Source organism: Strongylocentrotus purpuratus, unplaced genomic scaffold, assembly GCF_000002235.5.
Source record: "Strongylocentrotus purpuratus isolate Spur 01 unplaced genomic scaffold, Spur_5.0 spur5_scaffold_8, whole genome shotgun sequence".
NCBI classification, from domain to species: Eukaryota; Metazoa; Echinodermata; class Echinoidea; order Camarodonta; family Strongylocentrotidae; genus Strongylocentrotus; species Strongylocentrotus purpuratus.
The window spans coordinates 15644596-15664379 of NW_022145614.1; the positions used below are offsets into that span (position 1 = coordinate 15644596).

Genomic DNA, 19784 nt, shown 5'->3' on the forward strand with positions numbered 1-19784 from the left:
TTAAGAAGACCTTTCCGTTTATGGGTGGCGCGAAAAAAGGTATTAAATCCGTGTTATAACTCTTCTCTTCTTTCTCCCTAAGGGTACCGTCTCCTTCCCCTCTACCCTTTCAACCTTTAGGACATCTTCCTCCTCGTGATATGTCTCTTTCTCTTCCTAGTACATAATTTCGCATGTGGTCCCCATGGCAACCACTTTCTTCTGATGGTCACTTACAAAAGATGAGTTCCGCCTCGGACAATTAGATCTAAAGGAGTCACACGGCAAACAAAAACTTACATAGGCTGTAAGATAAGAACTGTATCATGTCTCTTAGACTAATAATTAGGCTTGGGCTGCTTGATATCTTGTGGAAATTTACTAGTATGTTTTTCCTTAACATGACAGCAAGACAATGTAATTTTACATGTTTATAGAATAGGCGAATTCTAACTACTGTATCTACCTGCGATGCAACAAGAAGAATACATTACTCTACCCATTTAAAAGTAATGCCACTGCAAATCAAAAGCCATTTCCACTTCTTAGAGAGGAAAAGATCCATTTTGTCTAAAGGGTGTCTAGAAAAATGAATTTAAACATTAAGTTGTTATAAGTATCTGTCCTCGAAAGATTCTTTTCTTGCACTGAGATGTAAGATTCACCTTCTGCTCCCCCGCACATTTAAAGCCCCACTGCACTACTTATAGCTACTTGCGCCCTCTATACAGCCGACAATGCCTAAGCGATACCCTTTGATCCCCCATTTGATGCCCTTTTTCTAATGTTAATTGAGAGCTGATTTGATGAGATAACCACCTGCCAGTGACCATACAGGGAGCTCTAATCCCTTCTGGCCAAACTAGTACAGAAAGGATTTAATTAAGAAAAGAATGGTCAGGCAGTCACCGAGGCTGTTGAAACATTTGGATAATGTCTCCGCACTCAGAAAAGACGCACCAATAATATAGTTTTGCACGTAATTTTGATAATGATCGGTCATTAGTTAACCCATGTTATAAAACATCATTTTATGAAACAAATAAAACATAATCTTATAAAACAAATAATACACATCATTTTGTTCGGGCATTAGTTAAATTACCCCCACTCGGTACCTTCAAAACAGTCCAAACACCCTCGGCTATCGCCTCGGGCGTGTTAGACTGTTCCAAAGGTACATGTACCTTGTGTGGGTAATTCTTACTAATGCCCTCACTGCTGTGTATTATTTGTATACTTATAAACGTGTACGATGTTATTTTTACGTGCTAACGGATTTAGCTAACAATTGGTTATCTAATAAGCAATATCGAAGCAATTCTGTCTAAACTTGGATATTAGATGATGCACTCGGGTGGCATCACACGTGACAGTGAGAGGCGGAAGGATATCAATCTTCATATCTTGGGATTAACCCGTTTGCCGCATGGGGGCAACATGGCGTCTTTGATGAACGTTCGAGGGCAGAAAAAAAACACTTTGATTTACGGTTTCGTCTGGTACAAAGCTGGGATAATGTACCATTTATTGATACAAAATTAACTACCCCAGTATTCGTCCGAACGGTACGACGTTTCAGGGGTGGGGGTGTCGTTGTTAGTTTATTCTAGGTTTTCCTTCCATTCGTGCGATTAAAAGCGAATGAAAAACACGCCAAATTTTCGTTACGTCATTGAGAATGGCTACAAGTAAAATTGGAAACGTTTGCAAACGCCTCACCCAAATTGCGCTGTCAAAGTACAGTATAATGAAGATACATCTAAGTAAAATAAAAGAAGAAATGTTTCATCGCTGTGGGTTTCAAGGGGATAGAGTTCATTTACAGGTAATACCTTCAAATCTACACGTAGATTTTTTTTTGGTCCTTCATATTTTTAATCAAACTTTATGACCGCGATCCCCCAACGTGTCCTTCTGTCAACGCATGTTCCCATGTTTTAATCAACTTTCCAATTCAAAATGCAATACGACCCTGGCAGAGGGAATGTTAAAATGAAGGAAAAGGACAAGAAAGCCAACTCAGTTTGTATAGTATGACAGTCCAATTTTTTAAAATAAGTCTTAAAGAGAAGGTTGAGTTCTGGGAAGAGGTGAACAAAATAATTTGTGAGCGTTATCATTGTATTGTGCAAGTGTGGAAGAACATCAGATAAAAAATGTTCCCTAAAATGCATGGCTCTTCAAATGCCTTAAAAAAGGCTTAATATTCTAAATGCGGCATGTAACATCATACAAATCGGGACGGATGTTTATGCCAAAATTTAACTTTATCTTTAAGTTACCTTTCAATTTCGTACATTGTCGTATAATTCAGTTTCTCATTTTGCACGGCGCCCCTTCCCATTCTCTTCTCTACTTTAGAAATTGAAGTTTAGTTTTCGCAAGCCACCCTAAATAATAATAATATTTATTTAAAATTGAAAAAAAAGGATCATATCCCGTCACTCACAGAGATAAAAATTATCCTCCTGTACGGTCACATCCACGATATTTCAAACCCGAACTTTTTTGATTTTTATCGCACTAGAACGGAGTAGAAAATTTTACATTCATACTGTATAGATATCAACAAGAAAGAACGCAGTTAAAAGTCCAACGAACCCACAGGACCCTCGTCCTTCCAGAGGAATATTGAATTATTTATAATGCACATGTATATGATAAGTAAGGGATTCGACATTGAAACTGTATGATGCCACATGGCCGGGTAGTTTCGTTTCATACGGCTTATCTGAAGAAAATCACCAAATCTGAGCTCGAGAAATTGCATTTATGTATTTGTGAGGTCGTTATATGAATATATGTACTATTGTAAATGTTCCCAGAGGCGTAAAATAAAATGGCATCCCCTTGTCGGCCTACTTTCCCTGACTTCTTTATATTCCTCTCGTTTATCTTCTCTTTCCTTCATCACGTGGTTGTATTTTTCAGCCCCCCTCCCCCTCTCTCTCTGTATCTCTCCCATTTTTTTCCTTTCTATCTCTCACGTGTTCTATTTATTTCTCCTTCGCTCTTTCTTTCTCTTGCCACCTGAACTTTATTTCTTTTCTATTTTCAAAATCGTATTGTAAACAGTATATCTTTTCAAAAGGAACAAATCATCGTTCATTATTTAGTAAAAAAGTGGGAAATTAAATTTAAAGTCTCTTAGGCATTATTTTCATTTTGAAAAAGGTCAGAATGAAATTCACTACCCTTTTTTAATTTATCAAAGCATACGTTTATATAATTCCAGCTTATTCAGCTATTTCCCTGACTCGGGCAGGTTTTCTTTATCTTCAGAATTGTAAAACCTGGAAATACAACACAATATACTCACTCAATGGAACACAATATATCTAATTGATATAAAATATATATGTATATTATATATACTGTATATATATATATATATATATATATATATATATATAAACAGTATCGTTTTAACATAATTCCTAGTAAATCGTGGAGAAAGGAATTAATAATGATGTATATTTAAACGCCCACTTTAATAATTGATTTTAAAATTATGTCTTCCACTTAACCCCTCCCGTCTCTCTGAAAATTTTCCAACACGTCTCTCACTCTTTCTCTTTGTGTATCGCTATGTCTCCAATCTTGTTACCCTGTCTCCCTCGGTCCTTTATTTTCTCTACTCCACCCCCTCCACTCTCTCACTCTCCCTCTCTCTCACTCTCCCTTTCTCTCTCTCTCCCTCTCTCACCCTCCCTTCTTCCTCTCTCTCTCTTTAAACACGTTACATTTGGTCAATTGTTTTCCATTCACCGGTCCACTCTGATTCGCGAAACCCTCGCTCTTCCTATCAATTAATCTCAAAGTACACTGTGGACAAGCTAAACCCAACTAACTAGGGATTTCATCAGAAATTGATTCTGCCTTCTGGGGCACCTAATATGAGCCTGGGAACATCCACTTTAGCCCTCCTTCGCAATTCTCTTGCGAGGACTTTGATTCAGGAGCGCAATTGGCGTAATAATTCGGGTCTGGAGTGGCAAAGCAATTTTGACATCTCTTTTTTTTTCTTCTTCGTTTTTTTTTTTTTTTCTTTTGTGAAAGTGAGCTATCCACTGACCAGAATGTATTATCTTTCTAAGCGAGACCACGAAAACATTAGAAGCGGGTGAGAAAGAAATAGAAAAAATAAACAACATCAAAAAAGATTGGACTGAAAGCCAAACGAAGGTAAATAATGTGTGATATGAGTTGAATGGAGGAAAGAGGAGGGGGTAGCTTGAATCTGGGCTGCGAATGGCATTTACAAGTCAAATGGTGCGAGATAAATCCCCAAGATATTACCAGCAAAAATCGACAAATCGTAAAGAAAAGAATTCGATCTCTCCCTAGTCTTGTACAGCTCACGGAGTAAATCCAATTTGTTCCTCAACCGAGCAACACTATTGCATCAAAAAGCATAAAATATTTCCCCAGACGCGAGGTGGTTTTGATATTTGAGAAGATGGGATTTGAACAGACTCGAGACTGGAAAGTCATCAAATACACCAGAAATTTATAAATTTATCTAAGTTCACAATATTTCGGACATCTGCCTATTTTTATCTCTTGAAAACAATTTAAAAAAGCAGTGAAAATAATATTACCTGTGGGAACGATGTTCTTTGAGTAGCTTATTTTTCTTGATTTCAATAATTCCTTGAGCCCTCGCTTCAAGAGTGAAAGTTGTCTATCTGGATAAAAGAGAAAAAAAATAAAGAAATAAAAATCCTATAAAATCGTTTTGGCCCAAACATACATTATGTAGATCATTTTGCTGTTATTCAAAAACGAATTTGTCGGCATGAATTTTAAATTTCCTCCGCTCTCCTTCTACATTGATGAAACGTGAAAAAAACTTATCATAACGTAAATTTAAAATACTTTGACGCAGCTTGTAAAAAAACATCCATGCCTCAAATGTCCAATATGACTTATAAAGTCTCATTATACATGTATTCACAAACCAACCACTTTCATTTTTACCCCAAAACATCTAATTTAGGGGTAAATTTGCATAACAAGTGCAACACACACACACACGGAGCATGTCGTATAATATTCCGATTTCAATGAAAATGCCCTTTTGAAATTAATACTCACTCCTTGAATATATGATATAGAAATTTCATCAATTTCTCTCTTTTTAGGCGACAGTAAGACGCCTTACTATCACAATATTTGTTTATACTGGCCATTCGCTTGTTTCGAAGGCTTTCAAAAACTCTTGGGACTTCTGAGTATGACCTTTTTGTAAACTGATCCCTCGATATGCAGTGAATCGAAATGTCAACGCCGCTGATCAGAACAGAAATCTCTTACCGTACCGCCCATGAAAACACCCAATGCAACATATACAAATTAAAAAGATGTTCATGTTTGTCTATCACTAGAAAAAACTGCACAGACACAAACACGATTTTCACGCCTTACCGCACGTGTCGTGAGTAATATACAAATCGATACATTGCGATACATTCATGCGATGAGGGACAATGATCCTTTAAGTGCCATTGAAACATGGAGTCACATACCCTTGACATAATCCCCGGGGATTAATATAAATCCCAGGCTATATCCCCGGTTTGTTTAAGAAATCAATGTATAATTACAGGCCTATTTGGATGGTGCTGTTTTGCCTTCGGAATGAAAACTATTCGATCAACGCGTCAACTATCAAATGGGGTTATCCGTCATGTCAGTCCGAATGGCGATTTTACGATTACATCTCAAAAAGAAGAAATCACTTGATAGAAAACGTTATAAATCGAAGGATTTGGGACAGTGCCTTTGCGTTTTGCCGCTGGACATTAATTCGTTTCATATCAATCGAAGGGCATCGAGAAGCTTTATTACTGAGCCGAATGATCGATTATGTAATCATAATTATTATAATTATTATATCAATATAAAGTAATGTACGATGTATCTCCATTATAGCATCTGAACTCTGAACTGAGCAAGAAAGAGAGAGAGAGAGAGAGAGAGAGAGAGATAGTAATACAGATGGAGAGAAAGAGAGAAAGAGAAATACAGGGAGAAAGAAAGACAGGAAGGGAAAGAGAGAGGGAGAGAGAAAGAGAGAGAGAGAGAGAAAAAAAAAAAGAGAAAGGGGGCGGGGCGGAGGAGTGTGTTCGTGTATGTGCGTGCGTGTGTCGGAGATTTTGTCGGGGGAAAGGGAACGAAAAGCCACAGAGAGAAGAAGAAGAGAAAAACGAATAAAGCAATTAAGAGTTCTTATTATTTCTATGATCCCGTGTCCGTGCACGCTTGAGAGAGAAAGAGAGAGAGAGAGAAAGAGAGAGAGAGAGAGAGAGAGAGATACAGAGAGGAAGAAATTAGACAGGGAGGGGGAGAGGAAGGAGGCGGAGGAGGATGTACGTGTGTTGGTGCGTGCGTGCGTGGAGTTTCTCGGGGAGGAAGATCAAAGAGAGTAGTGAAGAGAAAAATAAATAAAGCAATGAAAGCTCATGTTATTTTCATAGTCCCTTGAACTTGGGGGACTCTACTACGTAAGATCGCAATCTATCCTATCGTCTATGATGTGCTAATTATTATCGACTGCTCTTGTTTTCAATGCAGCTGAACTCATCTACTGAAGACAGCAACATAAGCCCTCGAGGCGACGCAATGTCGATGTTACAGTGAGAACCTTAACGCGACCAGACCGACCTTGGAACAAGATTATGTGATGTATCTTCGCGTGAAAGGACAAGGCAAGCAACGAAGTATGTCGTAAGTGTAATGTCAAACGTCTGATGCAACTATAAGGGAACCCCCTTCTTCTTTCCCACATGTTTCTTTTACTTTTAAGGGTTAAACTCAGTTTAAAAAATTGTGCTCAAATCTTAATGGGGCTTTCCTTCAGCTCATCTCGATTATTATAGCCTCACTGAATCTGTTTTCCAAGAAACTCCTGGGGAAATCTAAGTATTTACGGTAGCAATCATGACAATTACTTTCTAAATAGATTCTTGCTATTGAGATGCTTTTTAAAAAGAGTCATATGCAGGTAGTAGTGAATATAATCCCCACTGCTACAGGTAATAATGTCAATAAACGGCCTGTCCATTTTTTTCGTGTCAATTTATAGTTTTCAATACATCACTTCGTTCATTACTTATCTTGAAACAAAGAAAATGCAATTGTGTAAGATTTTCAAGATTCAAGATTTCAAATTCATTCATGTTTCCAACAAAACATTACAAATCAATTATAAGCATTTAAAATAAATTTAAGAAATACATGTTGGAAACAGAGGGGTCCACTAAAAAGCAATGCTTGTACAAGTGTAAACACCTCAAATGAAACTTAGGAATAATGAGTAATTAAATTAACCAATCTGTAACTACAAAAGGAACTACAAAATAGGGGAAAGAAAAAGGGGGATGCCAACAAAGACGTAAGGTTCACCTTCGGCGCGATCTCCGTTACCAGCAAGGTATTTTAATTACTAAAGCATCATTTCTGTCCACTCCATTAAATTATGTTCGTGTCTTTTTTACTTCTCAAAGCTTTACATCTTTTCTTTCTATGTAAGTTAGCGGAACATTCTGCGTAACTTTATCAATTGATAAAACGCATGTAAAAACTCCAACAAACCTTTTATCTTCAAATACCGCCCGTTAAACACCGATTTGTCATGAACGTCATACTTAGCCATGCGGAGCGCCTCGATGGGTATATCCTTTTAGAATTCAATGGCAATATTAGACGAAAAATCAATTGATGTGAAAATATATGTTAATATATATTTAAAGAAGTGGAACAAATTCATTGAAATGTATTATGGTTGCTTACTATTAACAAGCTTTTATGCTTTCTTAGCAGTCAGGTAAAATAACCACCACTAAAATACTAAAAACACTATTCTTCAAATATATAATTCCATTCCATTCCAATTCCAATCCAAGAAGAGAAAATAATAGAGTCAACAAAGTGAGTTATGGTTTGTCACGTTTGTGGACACATTCGAACATTTAGGTCCTCTTGAACCGTCCGAATGGTAATCTTTATGGTAATCGTAACAAGATAATGATCAGCTTTAGGCGGTTTTCATCAAGCTATCATCCTCAACCATAGCGTTAGATAGTCCGTGAACATAACCTTTCAAGCTTTCCTGGAATGAAATAAGGATTGGTAAAGACCATCCACCAGTCTGGTTGAATTAATATAGATCACACTGAGTTACCAGACACTATCCATTATACCTCAGTCACATCGCAAACGCAGCTCCACACCGATTTCAAAACCGACCGATTTGGGGCCATCGGGGGTATTTTGTTCGCCTGACTGGGGTCGGTCAAGTTGGTGTGTCTGGGGGGGGGGGGGGAGGGGATGTTTGGTGGGGGTGATGTTGGGTGAGCGATGAAGCGCTGACCTTAAAAAGCAGGTCTTATGCATCATGACGCGCCTCAAACTCTTTCCCTTGCGACACAGAAATTCGGCGAAGCGGCCTTTTTTAATTATTTCTCATAACATGGAATGTTTGTCATGCCTTCGAGTCGCACTGCTCGCAGGATTATGGGGAATGAAAGAAAATGGATGCTTCCCCCTCTCCCGGCGCTTCCAGGCACACCTGTTACAAGGGCATGAAGGTGCAATGTGATGGAATGGGGAGCAGCGAACCGGTTCCTGGAGGTGTGTTCAAACTGTTGCTTTAATCAACTCCCGAACGTACGCTAATAAAGTGAGCAAAGCGAAGGGACCAGGGCAATGTGTAAAAAATGATAGTTTTTTTCTAGATCCATCCCTCAGCGACATCGAAGAGAGATGAAGTGGTCGACCGAATCCGATGACAAAGGTGAATTTTTGCAAGGTTTCGGCAATCTGCCACATTTAGACTACATGGCGTGCTATTGCATTTTATTTTAGTTTATTTTGTGGAAATATGTGATATTTCTCTCTTATCGTAACTGTGTAATGATAAGTTAGTTAACAATGACATAACAGAAAGAAGTGCATTTCTATGGCACATCTTAATATTACCTTTTCCATAATTGCCTTAACGTGTTCCAGACCAACCGAGTCCACTGGTCTTGGTCTTTCTATAATGCTTTCTCCGCCCAAAGACGTGATCAATTTCTCTTCTAAATCGAACCAGTGGTGGCTCCAAAATATTTGTTTTGCCGAAGTAGAGGAAGGGGGGGGGGGGGCTCAAGTCCAAAAGAAATATCTGACAGTATTCATACTGTTCTCACTGAGGGTCCTGCAGTCGTATCATTACCCAAGGCTCGAGGTATGCGAGATGGGGTTAAGACGGGGGGGGGGGGGGGCCCTATTTCACCCCTCCCCCTCGCTTGGATCCTCCAAAGCGCCCCTCGATGTTTCATCATGCTTTCCGGTTAGCGGGTGCTTTATCGTTAGATGGGTAATAGGGACGTTCATCATCTTCATTAAGCTGACAGACCGGGGGAGCATTAACCTCCCCATGTTGGTCACCTATAGAATAAGTGAGCTTCGTGACCAATTCAAGTAAAGGGTAATAAAAGAAGGGGAAGTTCATGTATTACTTCCCTTGGGATGTCATTTCATTGGAGTCTTATTCTGCTCGCATTCTCCTCTATCACTTACACCATTGATCTTCTCCAAGAACACTTAAAAGACCTTATCTTCAAGACAGTTTTTCTCTCTCTTTGTTAACTTCTGCGTCACCCATGCTTTCCATTTTCATCTTCTCTGCCTTTTCAATTTCATCTTCTCTGCCTTCACTATCCTTGTCTATTTTGTCTTCGTGTTCTCATATTTTCTCCTTCTTATTATTATGCTACCATATTCTCCTTTGTCATCATTCTGAATGAGAATCCTGTAATTTCTAAAGGCTATTGGGCATTTTCAAGTTATTCATATAGAACCACGCTTTATAAACCTTGATTTAAATTGAACAATGCAAATGTTGCGAATCGTGAAACTTTGCATTCTAGTGCATAATATTCACGATATTTTATTCCAACCCTATCTATTTGCCTTACTTTTTTATGGGGGAGGGGGGGGGGGGGAGCTTTTTCCAAAAAATTAAACAAACTCGGGGTAAGGGGAGGGGCGATCCACCCTTAAAATTCCGGGGGTTGTCATCCCCTTTCCCATGACTATCGCCTCTGCCCTTGTTTACAAATAGGTGCTGTTGTAGCCACTTGCAGAATCCTTAAAGTACAGCTTAATGGACTAAATTGTCACGCGAGAAAACCTATAACAAAATTATAATTAAATGGCCATTTTGAAGTGTTTTTCAGTTTTGTTATTGTTCTTCTTCATTTCACTCTGTTCTTCTTCTTCTTGTTCTTCTTATACTATTTCCTCCTCTTCTTTTTCATCTTCTTCTTTCTCTTCTTCTTTATTTCTTCTCCTTCTTCTTCTTTAGACTTCTTCTCTTCTTACTCCTTCCTCTTAATACGCCTTATTTTCATTCAGCTCTATTTCCCCTTTCTGCTATGCGTTGCAATGCAGCTTCCCATCCTTCCTAAATATCATGTAGATCTTGGTCAATTTTGTTTCACAATGGCCCATATCGCATTTGTCCGTTTGTTGGGCAAACACTCTCGAATAAACAAAAGCGCCGTTTTGCTGCCTCTTTGTAACCAAAATGGCCAAATTATTTTTGTGGATGACTCTTGTTAAGATTGTCTATTTCAAAGACAAGATCGGCAGTCCGTTGGTGTAAATTAAACTTTCATTGAGGGATCGAAACTCATGGATAGATTATGGATTCCACTGTAGTTTCCAACCTTTTCGTCAATCAACATTGACAAACCTCAATCAGCAAGTCGAGCTGCATTGGTAACAGCGGGGAAATCAGTGACGAATCCACTGGGTCCCCCTCCCCGCTAAACAAAATCTGACATATTTGTAAGACGCATCCAGTTATATTCTAGTAGGAAAAGAAAAGGAGAGTCTCCCCTACACCAAACAGCACGATTACGGATTAGTGATTTTTTTTTTGTATTTGCTGTTACCCAACTTTCAAATTTCTGCACCCCTCCCCCCTACTGCCAGAGACTGCTGGATCCATTATTTAATTAATTTATCACGCTTGGCGGGATTGAATGATTAAAATGACCATGTGATATTGTCAGAAAACTAAACTGCCATTTAATTTTTTTATTCCGCTCACTTGTCAATCCAACTTTTGCAAATAAAGAGGTTGCGCTTTGGGAAACAGAAACGGGGGTCATTTTGTTAGATTCAATATCCAGCGTTTTGCAATCACATTGAATTGCTAATGAATTATTCTCTATAAATTGCTATGAATGGGTCAATTAGTAAGGGATCTAGCAGGATAATGCTTGATGTCGTACACTCTTTTTGTCAAGTTGCAGTTTTACCTTTTAACGAAAGTTAGCTATTAAGATCTGACATCGAATTCCTCTATTTTTATTACGATAAAGAGGAATAAAGAATAACGATAAGATGAACTTACACTAAATATACTATGCCTATAATAGCTCACTCACCAGGTTAACAGCAAAGTGACTGCAGATATCCAAGGTTCTCGATGGAGTGTTGCTCAATATATGTATCTGTAAGGAAAAGAATAAATGCATTTACTAACATGACTAAAAGTAATGATGCTAATGTTTGCAAAGGCATACAGAGTAGAAAATGCTCTCAATTCTTATCAAAGCAATTTTTCAGTGAGAAGTTATACCAGACTTTGTCCAATTGAATGATGTGTACGTCTCACAAGAAATTCATCTCCTTAGGCCTAGACGTAATTTCACTTCATTGCCGTTGATACGTTTTCGTCAAAAATCATTTGAGAACTAGATTGTTCATTTGATTACCATTTGCGCACCATCAATTTCGATCATTACTGGTGTATCGGTGAATAAACGCCGTCAGTGCCGTTTCCCAGAAGTCGGCAGCGCAACCTAGTCGATGTCTCGTGCGCCTATGATCTCTCTAAAATATTAACCATTCCGCTACAAGTTAATTACCAGTTAGTAGCTTACGAGATTAGGCAACACAACGGCAGCGCGTTATGTTTGCCGTACAGCGATAATCCTTCCAGTGTTACTATCTTATTTGGCTCTATTGATTTTTGCAATCAATACTTGTTAGACAGTTCGACAGAGCGTCACAGAGTGCAAGAGGTTCGAGAAGAATGCACCCACCTAACCGCAGTCTTCACTGTCTGTACCCCCCCTCCAGCAAAATGATGGTACGACTTCCTTTCTGAAGATGTAACGCCGTCCTGGGTCCCGTTGCATAAAACTTTAATATTACTGAGAATTAATGTTGCCATCAATATGAACTACCATGGCAACATCACTCAACATCTAATCAAATCAAGTTTTCCATGGAAGTTATACCATTAAATGCAACGTTACCATCAATGCTAAGTTATATGCAACGGGGCCCAGGTGCGGGACCTTTAGTGGCTACTAAGTAGTGTTATTCAAGGTTATTTGAAAAGTACAATATGTACGTAATGTTGTTTACATTTGAATCCATTCACCAAGATGACGTCTTCACTCATACAAAAAGTAATTGCTTAAAACCATTTGCCAAGGGTATAAGGAAATTTGTCAAATACTGGTTATTTGTAAATTTATGCAAAAAAATACCAAATTTGAAAACAAAATTAAATGTCTATTTAACCTATTCTAAAACTGATGGTTATGATGTGAAGCTGTTATTTGACATCATTCGTCGTTTTGATTGATAAATGAGCACTTTGGAGTTTGAAGTTCAATTTACCCCTTTTCATTCATTACCCATAAAAATGTAAATCAGACTTCTCTTCGTATGTTTGAAAATGGAATGTTCTAGCTCATTAGTTAAAATATATTATTTGATTGATTGATTGATTGAGAGAGAAAAAAAAAGAGAAAGAGAGAGAGAGAGAGAGAGAAAAAGGAGAGAGAGAGAGAGAGAGAGAGAGAAAGAGAGAAGGGGTGGATGGAAAGTAAAGAAAATGAAGGGTGGGGAGATATATATGGGCCTTGTATGTGGTTAGAAATGTCTGTGTGAGCATGAGAACTGTAATTTAGTTCTTAAAAAAGAGAGAGCCTATAATTAACTTGAATTCGATTTTTCACCACCCTGTATTTGTCATCTCAAGGTTGGGGCTTGAAAAGCATTCTTTACTTTGCTATAAGTTCTTCCAGTGTACATAGATGATACAGAATGCCTACAGGTATATATCTTCGTCTTTTCTTTATGTCTGTTTTAGTATGTCCTCGTCCATTTCACCACATGCTTTTTGTTCATTGTTTTGCCCATGTGCTTGTATGTAAAATGTATTGACATGTTTTTTGTTTGTTTACGGCACTCTCGCCACAAGCATTTGCGTTTTAGAGAAGTTTCCACCAGTGAAATTATTTTTCACTGTTTATATTCGAACATTGGGATTTCGAAAATGAATGTTAACATGAAAGGTTCTATCTGAATAACTTGATAATGCCCAATAGCCTTTAGAAATTATTATTGATATAATAGGAGCACCGTGGTATATTGCTGTAGGTTCTTGACTCTCATACGGGAGGTCTCAGATTCAATTTTTGTAAATGTTTGGATAAAGAGTTTTGGCCAACAGTTATTTCTCTCCCCCAGGAGTATTGAAAGGGTGTCTGGGAATATTGGGGTTAATAGTGATGGCAGTGCCCTCATGACGAGCAGTATCAATATAGATGTGGTTAGCCTGGGTATCAAAAGGAGGTCAAATTATTATTACTATAATAAGGAGGAGAGGGGGGCTGATACTTCTATTACAAATCTATGTCGAGAAAATATTTGGCAGACGTTGGACAATTGTAAGTTTTATTCGTTGTTGGTTTTGCTCGTTGTTTACCTGTTTTACCATAACTGACATTTCTGTCCAGAAATATTTAACAGAAGTAGGACATTTGAAAGTTTTATTTGTTGTTGGTTTTGCTCGTTGTCAACCTTTTTCACCATAACTGACATTTTTTTACATACAGTGGAAGTTTGCTTATTTTTTTATTTTTATTTTTATATTACTGGCTAAATTGTAGAAAAATTAGACCGAAATCCTCCTTCAAATACAAATGCTCGAGTGACACCCATAATGTTAACGAACGACATAAATTTCCTGCTAAAATTGCTTCATCCTCATTCTCATCTCTGGCATACTCCAATATTTGAAGATAATGGGACGGTATCTGTCAATCATACTCGAGTGATTCTCTTAACACCCACTTACTTTAACAAGGATTTACTTGTACGAATCGCCTCTCTATTAGATTTAATATGTCTGGAGACTTGCACGACCTCCTTTCTTTTCTCAATTGATGAAGATCCTCTCAGGCTGGCTGCTCATTTCCACATTTCATTTTCCCTCTCCTTCTCTGTCCCCACCCACACCATCTCTCCCTCTCTCTCTCCCTCTCTCACATACACACGCACACCCTCTATCTCTCTCTCTTTCTCTATCACACACACACACCACATCTCTCTCTCACATACACTATCTCTTTCTCCCTCTCTCACATACTGTACACACGCACACACACTATATATATATATATATATATCTCCCTCTCTCTCACACCCACACACACACTTTCTCTCTCTCACTCTCCCTCTCTCACATACACACGCACATGCACTCTTTCTCTCTCTCTCTCTCTATTTTTTTTCTCTCTCTCTCACACACACACACACACCCTCACGCACTCACTCTCTCTCTCCCTCTCTCATACAAATACACACACGCACGCGCACTCTATCTATCTTTTGTGTCTCTGTGTCGTACAGCAATATTTGAAAATAACTCATAATTATTGACAATTTTGTTTACATTATCTTTTTACATGATTCATATTTCACTCAAATTGTAATCATACAATTCAGTATATTTATTGCGAAGTTTTTTTTTCTTCTTTTGATGAATCATTACTTAAAGGCCCACTGCACTACTTGTAGCTACTTGCGCCCTCTATATAACAAACAATGCCTAATCGGTGACCATTGGTCCCCCATGATCCTCTTTTTCTTATGTTAATTGAGAGCTGAGTTGATGAGATAACCACCTGTCCAGTGACCTTGCAGGGCGCTCTAATCCCTCCTGTAAACTACGGCAGATAAGCTTTAAAGTGAATGAATTGATTGGACTTAACTCTCTCGCTCTCTATTATTTTATTCCATCTTTCTCCCTCTTATCTCATTCCATCTCGCTCGCTCTTTCTCTCTCTCTCTCTCTCTCTCTCTCTATCTCTCGTTTTCTCTCTCTCTCACTACAAAGCTTTATCTCTCATCCTCTATATCTTCCATCCCACTCGATATATCTATTACTAAAATTGACAAATTGGGTTCTCCCTTAAAGCTGAGTGGGTATAGAGGCTAATCCCGCCCAAATCTGATTATAGATAGGGTGTAATTTTTCAAAATGGATAATTTGTCTGTTATTAATAGTATTGAAACGATCGAAGTCGTCCAGTGGGATCAATTTATAGATCACCTTCAGGAGTATTCTAAACAAGATTTTGGAGAATTATAAATTGAAAGAGGCTGGATATTCATAAAATTCGCAGGCAGACGGGCAGCACCATGGGGCATGGGGTACTGGGGTGCAGCAGGGGTGCACCAGAGGTGCAGGGGGTGCTGTCAGCTCATATGACCCTTTGTTTTCTTGTAATGAACATTATTAATTGTTTGTTTGATTGATTGATTGATTGATTGATTGATTGACGACTTACTTACTTTCCTACTTATTTAAAGCTTGCCAGCGAATTTTGTAATAAAAATACACACAAACATGTCAACTTGTATTCATTCTGCTTGCTTGAACTTTCGAACATAATTTTCTCCCAGCAGTAAGCACCCCTTTGAAAGTCATTCCCTGGTGCCGAGCGACATTCGAATTTCTTGTAAATCTCATTAAAAGAAGTCGACAAAAAATGTATAAAAAAAGTCTTCAGGAAATGAGCCAAACAAGACATTTGTATCGGCTTACCTTGAATAATGAAATTTATACGATTAATCGTCACATGAAATCTCGTATAATGCTTGTGATGCGATAGAGCGGGGATAACATATTCGAGGAATAGAGGCCTAGAGGAATTTTACCATCAAGAATCTCAAACTCCATATTTAACCAGAATATGTGACAGAATTAGGACTCGTGTGTCAGAGTGTAAACCAGCGTAATGAAACATAAACAAGAGAGACGGATAGAAACAAGAATGATAGGATGAGATGGAATTAGCTCAGAGGAATAGACATGGCAGAGAAGACGGGCACTAATAAGAGGGTGAAAAGATGAGATAGTGTAGAACTGACATGCAATAAATAATGCTACACTGTTAACATGGTTTAATGAAGTGTTTTTTCACAAGAATAAAAGCCATATATATATACATAGGGTGAGGGAGAGAAAGAGAGTGAGATAGAGAAAGAGAGAGAGAGAGAGAGAGAGGGAGGGAGAGAGAGAGAGAGAAAGAGTCAAAGTGAGAGAAAGAGAAAGAAAGGGAATTGAATATCGATGGAAAGTATTCGCCTTATTCAAATCTAACGATGATTTAAATAGCGCTCGCCGGTCATCGGTCACTGAACTTTAAAGAAAGAAAGAGAAGCCAATGAAACGAGGGGTCTGAGATTAGATCTCGGTAGATTACATTCTGATGTTGGCCTTTATAGAATCAGGTTTTGATGTGTTCCAGGCATGAAATTCAGCAAATCCATAAAACAAAACGGTAACAACATAACAGGCACATATTTTGTTGTTCGAAAATAAAAACAACATCCAGTCGATATCATCACACTTTGACATCACTCAAGACAATCAGTATTCTTTCCACTTTTCGCGTCGGGACATGCTTTCTACAAGTTCTTGGACGCTTGTTTGAAAATACATGTATTGAAATATTGAACTGTCTTTATTAGGGCTATTCCTTTTTTTAAATTTAATCATTTTATAGTAATTGAACTCGGGATCACGGAATTATACGTTTCAGGATGCACGGAGGCCCGTCGTCCATCTAATATTTGACAAAATGGGGATATTCTAATGTTGAGCGCACATTTGCACATTTCACTAAAAATGGACAAATTGTACAACGGACATACATGACATTTTTTTTACCACGTCAATAAAAGTATGTTTCACTACAGAAAATGCTATGACCAATTTATATGTATTTGGTATAATCATCATGCAAAAAGTGGTGTACTATAGCGATTTAAAGATAAAGACCAGTTGTGGTCATGCGATTGCATTGTGAAAGGAACGTTGTGGAATCGATCAGAAAATGTTGATCATCTAGCATATAAGTATTGGTGTGTACTGCAAGGTTCTGGAATCATCAAAATGATAAGAAATTTGGCCCAGTCTTGATAAAGTTACAAGCACTGTTCACAAAAAGATGTATATGGGACTAACCCACACACGTGCGTTAAATCTATCAGGTCCAAATACATATAATAATTTACCAAATATATCAATTAGTAGGCGGTTTCTCGGCAAAATTTGTATGCTCACGTATTAGTCAAAACATATTTTTTCACATGTTTGGTAATAAGAGCTTCCATTTCATTTTTTGAGAGAGGGGCGTTTCCAAAACTGGTCTTTATCTTAAATAGATAAGTATCGATGAAAAGAAAAAAATAATGTCCGTCGGTGACCGAGCTAAAAAGTCAATATAAAAATGGCACCGTGAAAAGCACGAGCATATGGCAAGTCGTTTAAATATTTAATCCTATTTCGTGAAATCAAGAATTCAATTCGTGAAATCAAGAATTCCCATTTGTAAACAACAGGAACTCATGTCTTGGTATCAATACTTCATTTCTCGTTTAAGAAATGATTTCCTATCTCTTGATATCTGAGAGTCATTCCCCGATATCGAGAATTCATTTCCTAACATCGAGAAATGAATTCTTGATATTTATAAATGGTTACGTGCTGTAAGTTAACAAAAAGGAATGATTGATATCGAGAATTTTAACTGTTAATATTAATATATAGGATGAATGTTTAAGGGGCTTGCCGGATGAGCACAAAGGCCATAAAGGGCAGAAATAGAATGTTGGGGAGGGGGCGGATAGGGCTGCTAAGTGGGTGGGGTCGATAGTCGCTGTAAAAAAAAGAAAATGGAAATGGGAGAGACAGGATGACATTATAAAACAAAGATGTTACGCTTTAGACATGCCTCTATACACACAGTTTAATGTTCAATCGATTTAGATAAAAACATAGCAAAACCCATGTCATGGAACCCCGCTGAGAATCACATTATATTGATTATCGGTTCATGTTCTAATGAATGAAATAGTGAGGGAGTGTTTTGTTTTTTAGGAGGTGCCAGGGTTTTGTTTCTCTCTCGATGCAATTTAATGCTTCTTTACCGTATTTTTGGCGAAGAAAGCTAAACAAAAGGAAACAAAACATAGGAAGAACAAAATATTCATTTACAATGCAATTATTGGTGACAGTGTAAACTCATGGTAAAAAGCTTTTCATTCGCAATTATTCGTTCAATGTTAAAATGAAAATGGTGGGTTCGCAGTTGAATTTGATTTAGAATTATGTATTTTAAACTAAAGTCACTACCGTTTTCATTATCAAATTGACAAACACATTTGTATTGTATAAGTGTGAATGTTCATTATCACGATATCTGATAATGATTATAAGTAATATTGTAATAACTGCATTCTAATTTATTATAATCGCTTCCATCACTATGATGATTAGATTGATCACGATGTAAACCAAATCATTTAATGCCATAATATAACCAGGAGAAAAGGAATTTACACGGTCACCCCCTATACCCTTCACAAAAACAAGAAGCTCATCCCCTTAATGTTTCGGAATTTCTTGGTCAAGACATTATGAGCAGGGTCAATAACCACTGTCACGAGGTGAAAATCCCCGAAACAAAAAAAGATGATCGCCAATGACTGATTGATTTTAGATGCCTATTTTGTCTGCCTTAAATGCATCGACCTCTAGAGAAGAAAAACAATTAGAACCGCCAGTTGCGTTTCTTTTTTCCGGCTCTGCATCCGAACAATGATGCCAAATGTTTACAATATTCTCATCAACAATGAAAAAAAAGGAGCACAAGAAGAGCAAAGAAACGTAACTTATGACTGATGACCTCTTTCCGGCAAGATAAGTGCGATAATGCCTAAAGGTTTGAGAATTGTGGAAAATGAAATGTCGTCATTCATCTTCCACAGCACAAAAAGGCGTCAATTATTTCAAAATGGGTATTCGTCTTTCCAACAATAAAATTTCAATTTCTGCAATTTGTCACTTGTGTCCTTCTGTCAATGCATGCCCCCGCAGGCCAGAGTCGTCCTAAAATACTTTACAATTACATGGCTTCATCCGATTAAATGCCCTATTCTTTTCTCTTTTCAACAGAAAATTTCACAATCTGATCAGGGCTTAAAGCCCGTCTGCACCAGTTTGGCCAGAGGATTAGACATCCCTGCAAGGTCACTGAAATGTGGTTATCTTATCAGATCAGTTCCGGATAGTGAAAGTAATCTAATCGATGTTTTATTTTTGTATTCTTATTTTCACTTTTTATTTTTGTCTCCCCAAACCCCTTTATTTTGCAATTAAAAGGAAGAGGATCGAGAGGTGGGGGGGGGGGGGGGGGAGTAGGAGTGGGCGAAATTATTAATTTATCGCCCTCCTTTGCCTATACAATCCTGAAGTGGTTAACCTACTCCTCCTAACTTTCTAATCTTTGGTAGATTACTCTTTTCCTTGAAGTTAATGAACGCATTCATACGAAATGGATGATTGTTGAAAATCATTACACTTTTTGCCTTGTATAACCTTGAAAAAACATTATCCTCAACCCAAAATAACCCCCAGATCTTGGTAATTCAAG

The 19784-nt window shown here is 37.8% G+C and overlaps 1 protein-coding gene across 4 annotated transcripts in view; it reads right to left on the bottom strand.

Annotated features, from left to right (window-relative positions):
* Positions 1-19784, bottom strand: part of LOC578724 (thyrotropin-releasing hormone receptor) — a 92285-nt gene that overhangs the window by 59353 nt on the left and 13148 nt on the right. Inside the window, exons 1-3 of one of the 4 annotated variants that reach the window (XM_011684229.2) lie at positions 11757-11938; positions 11427-11492; positions 4584-4670 (exon numbers count right to left, since the gene is read on the bottom strand). The gene's annotated coding sequence lies outside the window, so the exon portion shown is untranslated. Of the gene's footprint in view, positions 1-4583; positions 4671-7578; positions 7713-11426; positions 11493-11756; positions 11939-19784 lie in introns of those variants that run through there. The other 3 variants (XM_030975237.1, XM_030975236.1, XM_011684233.2) reach the window with 3 other exon arrangements.